At 43.2% G+C, this 7,294-nt stretch overlaps 1 long non-coding RNA gene across 1 annotated transcript; it reads right to left on the reverse strand.

The window, feature by feature from the left end:
• Positions 1–5,129: 5,129 nt before the first annotated feature.
• LOC128822659 (uncharacterized) lies at positions 5,130–6,793 on the reverse strand. The gene is made up of 3 exons (XR_008441541.1): positions 6,644–6,793; positions 5,332–5,380; positions 5,130–5,231 (listed from the first exon to the last, which is right to left on the reverse strand). It is a non-coding gene; the product is annotated as an uncharacterized LOC128822659 (long non-coding RNA).
• Positions 6,794–7,294: the final 501 nt, after the last annotated feature.

Below are 7,294 nucleotides of genomic sequence, written 5' to 3' on the forward strand. Positions count from 1 at the left end.
CAGCTGCATGTCGAGGCGGCACCAGTTTTCCATTCCTGCTATGCTGCAAAGAGAGGGACCAAGGTTCCCAAGGAAGTGTCTGCTCCAGGTGGAGGAAAAAGGACCAAGAACACAGACTAAGGAGCCATGAGAGCCTGGGGATAAGAAGGCATGCGGCAGAGTAAAAGGATGGAGACTTCTGATGTCCTATGGGGATTTAGATAAAAGCTCAGGTGGAGATGATGATGGATGGATGATGTGCACGCTACCTTTCCTGTTTGACTCAGTCCACCATCAGTGAGACTCAATCCATGAGGAACGTGCTTAAAAACACAACCCTGCCATACCACGCTGTGTTGTAGTTATGCCATGATATACCAGTTTTACCAAGAAGCTTAGCTAAGAAGTAGCTTAGGAGTCCCTTACTAATCCCCTGTGCCCTCAGCTCTACTGAAAGACACATTGTGCTATTGCTCATTGGAGGGCAGTTCCTGAGTGCTTAGGACAACTCCTAAGCTATAAGATTACCCTTGTAAGTAAGATGATATTGGACAAATACCAAAATGACCAGGCTCAAGTTCTTATTAAGCAAAACAGTTCCACTTACTGGCTAAGTTTGGTTATTTCCATCTTGTGTTTCTTCAAAATGAGTGCAGGATTTTGTTATTCTGCTACCTGTGAAAACAAGTTGAGTTTTTAAGCACTTCTTCCTAGTATAGTAAGGGAAATAACAAGCCCAGCCTACACAAAATGCATTTCTTTAGGTTTACAAAGGACTAACGTCACTTGCATAACTACATTTCTATTTGGTCATTGTGATTGAGAGAGACTACTTGATGCAATGCATCCCTTCAGAGACATAAGTATACAGAAGATATTTCTTGAGATTAAGTTATTGTTATTTATTACAGTTCAGTAATGAGTCTCCTTATTTATTTAAGTTTATTATCTTTCAAAGGTGCCAAAGTAGATGGCACTTGGGGATATAGAGAGACAAAGACGTTGGGAACAACGGTCCATGCTTTTGATTGAAGGTGTTAACTTGAATGCAAAAAATCACTTACTTTACCTTTTTTTCTTTTAAACAAAATCTTGATTATGTTCACAAAAGGTAGTGCTGAAGCCTGCAGCCCTTATTCCTGTCATTAAGCCTTTTGAATATTACTGCAGTCATGCATGTGCAGGAGCAGCAATGGCTCTGGACAAGTGAGGGTCGCAGGACTTGGTTCAACATTAGCAATTTGTTAGAAAAACTAATTTTAGTCATATCTTAAGTGTAGCCACATTTTTTTCTCACACTTTATGCCAACTGACCTCCTATAACTATTGACAAATGGAAAATAATCACATTTAGCCTTATAATTTCTAGTTATATTTATTTAAGCTTTTCCTTCCATACTTCCGTATAGAAGAGGTTAAATCGCTCTTACTAGTTAGCCCTGGATTTAATATAGCCTGCAAGTAAACAGTTGTGTTAAATAACCAGAGTGTTTTGTATAATTTGCTGAAACATTACAGGATCATACGCATGCAGCAGAACAGTCTGAGTTTCCTTAGGAGGAGGGAGGTTGTACAGCAAAGGTGTTCGTATGTGACCGCTAACACAAGCTCTCATTCTGGAGATATTTTCCCCAAAGGAGCAGGAGTGCAGGTCACTAGAGATACCTGACAACCAGTGAAGCATCAACTCCCACAAAAACAACATGAAAAAAAAATCCTTATTGAAAACCATGGTCCAACCTTTTATCTCATGCATGTAATGGCTCTCCATACTCTCCATACTCATACTGGGCCCCTTGGGGCATCACTGAAGGGTCTAGAGGTCAAAAAAGTCCAGAACAGGCATAGAAAGGTGTACCAGGTGTACAGCATGTAATTCACCCCCAACTTCCACCGCTTTCCTGGGCAGAGGGAGGATAGACCTGGAGAACCAGCCGCAGGGTCTGTTCTCACACTGCCATGGGGATGCCGTGCCCTCCTTGCTGCTCAGGGGTGGTGACACCACCACACTGGCACGAGGGGCACTGAGCACCTGCCAGGCAGAGGGTCAGCTGCACTGCTGGGCAGCTGATTGGCGACAGCGCCCAGAGCTGTGCTTTCCCTTGCCCCAGCTGAGGAAAACTTGCCTCAGGCATTTTCTGGGCAGCTTGCAGAGGCTGCAACGAAAGCATATCTCTGTGTTCAAAATAGAAAAGGGTAAAGTTTGTGATTTTTTTTTGTTGTTGTTGTTGTTTTTTTTTTTTTTTTTTTAAGTTTTTAGACCTTACTGAAGACAGGAGTTTGCTTCTCTGGATTTTTTTACTCCACCTGCTATTATATGTCTCAGTCATTTGTGTTAATCAACCAAAGTTCTCTACAGACTTTATTTTTGTACAATATTCATTTTATAACTTTTTACAAAATAAAATTCATTTCTATTGTTTCGTGGTTGTTGTTTGTGCTTCCTCATCATACAGTTTCCAAGTCACAGTGTTGCCCAATTTCCCAGTCTGCATGAGACAATGCATGGAGTGGAGCCTTCTTCTCCTATCTCACCAACATCTTTAATGTGGATCAGAGGTGTCTGTGGCTTCTTAGTGAAACATAACCGAGTCACTGGAATAACTGACTTGAAAATGCATGGTGAACAGTGACAATAATCTACACAGAGAGAGGCTCCAAGCCTGGGGTTACTGAAGCTGTCCCTTGTCCATATGGGGCTGCAGTATCTTCATGGTGGCCTTGGCTATGCATGGCCATAGTTCCTGCACTCAGAGGAGGTGACATTTTGCTTTGCTAATCCAGGTGTCAAATCAGTTGGACTAAATTCCATCTACTTTGACAGTTCTTTTTCCTTCATCTTTAAACAGGAAAATAAAACTGAAGGAATTTTCTTTTCCACCATGATCACAGAACAGATGAGGATAGGTTTTGTGGCTGTGGCCAGCAACATTTTCTCAACTGTTTTGTGTTAAGCTTTGCAGTTCCCATCACAGAGTCCATAAACACACGCAAGCTTACAGGTTTCAACACCGTACTTTGTACTGCTGCAAAGAGAAAGAGGGAGCATCTGACAGAGAGCCAGAGTGCAGGAGATCAAACACTCCTAATGCACAGCATATGGATGCCTTGGTTTCATTTGTGCTGGCAGAGACCATGCACGCAGCTCTACCCCAGCTGCTGGAACGCACAGCAAAAACTCACAAGCCTGGCTTTTGAAGCACACAGGATTGAAGGCATTCCTCCTTACATGCCACTGCCTCCACTTCTTGCAGCAGAAGCCCATCCATCACATGCAAAACCTGGACACATTAAGTGTTTGGCATGGGAATGACCTGCAGTTCCACATTCAGAGGAGACTGTGCACTTTCCCAAGAGTTGAAGGGAGTGTCTATGTCAAACACAGCTGTGAAGTGCTCCAAAGTTTAATCTCTGTTCTTACAGCCCTTCTGTCTGCTGTTGCATGGATGGGGAAGCAGAAGGTCAATGCAGATGCCTTCCTTGGCCTTATCAGGCTTTGAGCGGGCCATGAAGCAGATGGCAGGAGCAGTGTTGCTTGCATGGAGCTGTTTCACCCTTCTTCCCCAACCTTCCTGGTGACGACAGTATTGGAGAGAACAAAAGAGGCTCTGCTACTGCTGCTCCAGGCTTACCACTGCTGGGCTGGCACCTGCAGGCTCCTTTTCTGGTTAAAGTGAGCCTTGCAGTACTTTCCTGGCACCCTGTATGTGTTAAAGCAGTTTGAAACCTTCAGCTGGCAGGTTGTGTAAAATATTTCAAAAAAGGACTTAGATTTTCATTTGTAACTAGGAAGTGCCAGTACTGGGCTAGACAATATGTTGCTGCTTGAGCAGCAGGCGTAGCACTGCCCTGAATCCCTTCTGGAAGATAAGACATATCCCAAGATAGATACAATTTTTAAAAGGGAGAGGATGAGGCAAACACCATAACTATTTACACTTACTGAAAATCGGGATGTTAAAAGTTTTATTACTCAATATCTTGATATGGGTTTTTTTTCTTTTTCAATTTTGTGTTGAATTTTCTTGAATCTGTTGGCATTGTGCTGCCAAACAAGAATGACTGGCTAGAGACTTAGGAGAAACTATGACTGTCTAAGGAAAAGGCAGGTATTTTGCAAGGAGGGCTTATTTACTGATGCAGCTCTCCCTCAGTGAGACCCCTCCAGTGGAAGGGATTACAGCCGTATGCTTCCCACAGGCAGGACATCAGGAGAAAAACTGTCATAACAGCAGGTCCTTCTAGCATCTCTCCATCCCACAGCAGTCTGGTACTGCTGGTCTCAGTGCAAAGAGGATGAAGTAGGCAGAATTGTGTCTGATTTTCGGTTGTTCCACCTCTACCCACAAAAGTAGAGAAAGGACAAAGGCAGCCAGTGCCTCAGTCTAGAGATGCACATGAAGAAACCAGAAGCAACCTTGTTCATTGCAATCTGGATGGCTAACTAAAAATACAGAGGAAAATATCAGGATGAAGAAAACAAATGGAGCTGACACATTGTATAAATAGGTCTTCAAATGTCATGCACGGCTGGGACAAAGGTGTTTTGTTTTAAAGCAAGAGACAACTTGAAATGGCTCAGTAATACACATTGAGAAGTTTGCTTATTTGGAACAGAGCTCTTCTAATGAAAAGGTTAATTGTGTTGCAATGGAAAAGAAAAAAGGCAAAGCAGAAGCCAGGCCTGCACTCCTCACCCTAACAAAATTTCCCACTGGCTCAAAGAGAAGATTTTCTATCACAAACATCACAGGATTGAACTACTTACATTCCAATAAATTATACAGTAGTATATTCATGGGTAAGTAAGAATAGCTAAATAAACCATATATTCCAGCAGCATAAATCCCACTGGCTTTCAGACAAGTTGCAGCAGAAGCCAGTGAGGGAAACATGGTGCTCAGGTCAGCCTGATGCAGGGAAGTTTCCTTTGTCAGGCACCCAGCTCCAGTACTCAAGGTCAACACTGAGATGTCTTCACTTGCTATTGGTTTTTTCGCTGCTGAAATGACAGCATTTTATTCACATTTCCCCAAAATGTTCACTCACAAGTGAAGTGAAGAAAAAAAACAATGGGCTTTTGAAGGCTGCAAAGGGCTGCTGTAATTATCCAAAGAGCTGATGTTTTGTCTGCCACTTCTCCAGCCTTTTGACAGCAATCTGAGCACCACCATATGTGCAGGTTTCCTCCCTCTGCTCCAAACCTTTGTTTTTCTGTCTTCTGGCAGACTTGATGAGGAAAGCTTCCTTCTCTGTCACCTCAGGAAAGGGACAAATATTAGTCCCTGGTCCAGACTTGCATACATTATCCCCAGGTGGTCCTGGCAGAACTAAAGTCACGAACATCCTCACCAGCACTACTCCATTGACTGTTGTGGAGTTACTCCAGCTGCATAGGAGTCTGAATAAATATATCAAAGCTGGTTACTTTCTTAGTAATATTCACATACAAATAGAAAAACTGTATCCTTGTACAATCCCCCCACTTCTTCTATTTCTGTTTCATAGACTCATAGAATGGTTTGGGTTGGAAGTGACCTTGAAAGTGACCTCATTTCAACCCTTCTGCCACAGGCAAGGACACCTCCCACTAGACCATGTCGCTCAGAGCTCCATCCAATCTGTCCTTGAACACTCACAGGGATGGGACATCCCCAGCTTCTCTGGGAGGTCTGTTCCAGTGCCTCACCCCCACAGCAAAGAATTTCTTCCTAATATCCAACCTAAGTCTACCATATTTCAGTGTGAAGTCATTCCACCTTTTCCGATCACTACATGCAATCATAAAAAGTCCCTCTTCAGCTTTCCTGTAAGCCTTTAGTTGCAGGAAGACTGCTATAAGATTTCCCTCAAGCCTCCTCTTCTCCAGGCTGAACAACCCCAATGGTCTTAGCCTGTCCGCAAAGGAGAGGTGCTCCAGCCACCCGATCATCTTCATGTGTTTTAAGATTTCCAGAGCTTTAATGCATTTCACTCTGCTCTGATCATGTTGCTAACTCCTCGGGTTTTTTCCCCACTGGCACTCACCCACAGTTTTATCTTCCTGGACAGCCTCATGACTCACACATTAATCTCTGGCTTCACACATGCTGTAAACATGTCCCATAATTCTTATTTCAGGTTAATATCATTTCCCTCTGATCCAAACAGGGTCAACAGACACTTCTTGTTAACATTCAGAATTATTTCTAACAGAAGTTTCTATCTGAAGATGAAATATTTTCTTTTAAAAACTCACAGCTTAGAGATCAATTTTGAATTGTTGCATTTTGAAAGATACAGACACTCCTTTCCCTTTTTTTGCACAAGACTAGGCAGGTTCTCTGAGGGTGAAAGTGACTGTACAGGCAGGGTGGGATGAAGATCTCTCAGCACCCCATTTCTTACAGTGACCCTCAGCTGGGAAAGAAAGGAACAGAATAAAAAAGCAAACTGGGAATGGTATTTTCCCTAAGAATCCCATCACAGACCCAACAGTTCACAGTTCAGAACATTCTGAGCCGTATGTTTTATTGGTGTCCAAAAATCCTTGGCAGGTCTGTCTTGCTGAGAACATGCCCAATGTGAATTAGAGTTCCCCTGTACTCTGGGGCAACTTAATTCTGTGCAATGCAAGCAAGAGCTTCTCTGCTGCCACTGAAACTCCATTTCATCAGTTACCTACCCATTTTGGTGTCCCAATGAGTTGCCAGACCTCCACCTTCGTAGTCCACGTGGATCTGTCCAACCTGAGGAACTCACATATATCTCTCACCACCCCGTGCCTTTTCTCTCTTCCATCTGGACCACAGGGAATAAGATGCTGCCTTCAGGATGTTGTGCGGGAGCAAACCCTGGATTTTCACAGAGGCACATCAATATTTTCCTTTCTGTTTTCCATTCTGTTTCGAAAAATTCCTTTCAGGTCCTAGGTGAGGAACTCATTAGAAACATGACTCCAGACGCAGCACGTTACATCCATTTGGGAATCCCCTTTATTTAACACAGAACTTTTTGCCAACTATCACGTCTGAACCTGACTAACTCAAATTGTGTTGGTCTATACAAGGTATCATGTGCCAGCCAAAATAAGTTTGTTTTTTTTTACACTGAGGTGAAAGTATTGTGTGTAGTGTCCAGCTGCTGCTGCACACAAGGGGTTCAGGGAGAAGCCAAAATGCGGCACATGCCACCCACCCCCACACTGAGATGGTCAATGGAAGAGGGTTTCTGCTATGCCAGGAGACAAGAGGGTGAGTGCAAAAATGTATCCAAAAAGGAAAGTTTCTATGGCTCACAAATGGACAGGGTGCCTACCAAAAAGAAAAAATTAAGC

Source organism: Vidua macroura, chromosome Z, assembly GCF_024509145.1.
Source record: "Vidua macroura isolate BioBank_ID:100142 chromosome Z, ASM2450914v1, whole genome shotgun sequence".
Lineage (NCBI taxonomy): Eukaryota > Metazoa > Chordata > Aves > Passeriformes > Viduidae > Vidua > Vidua macroura.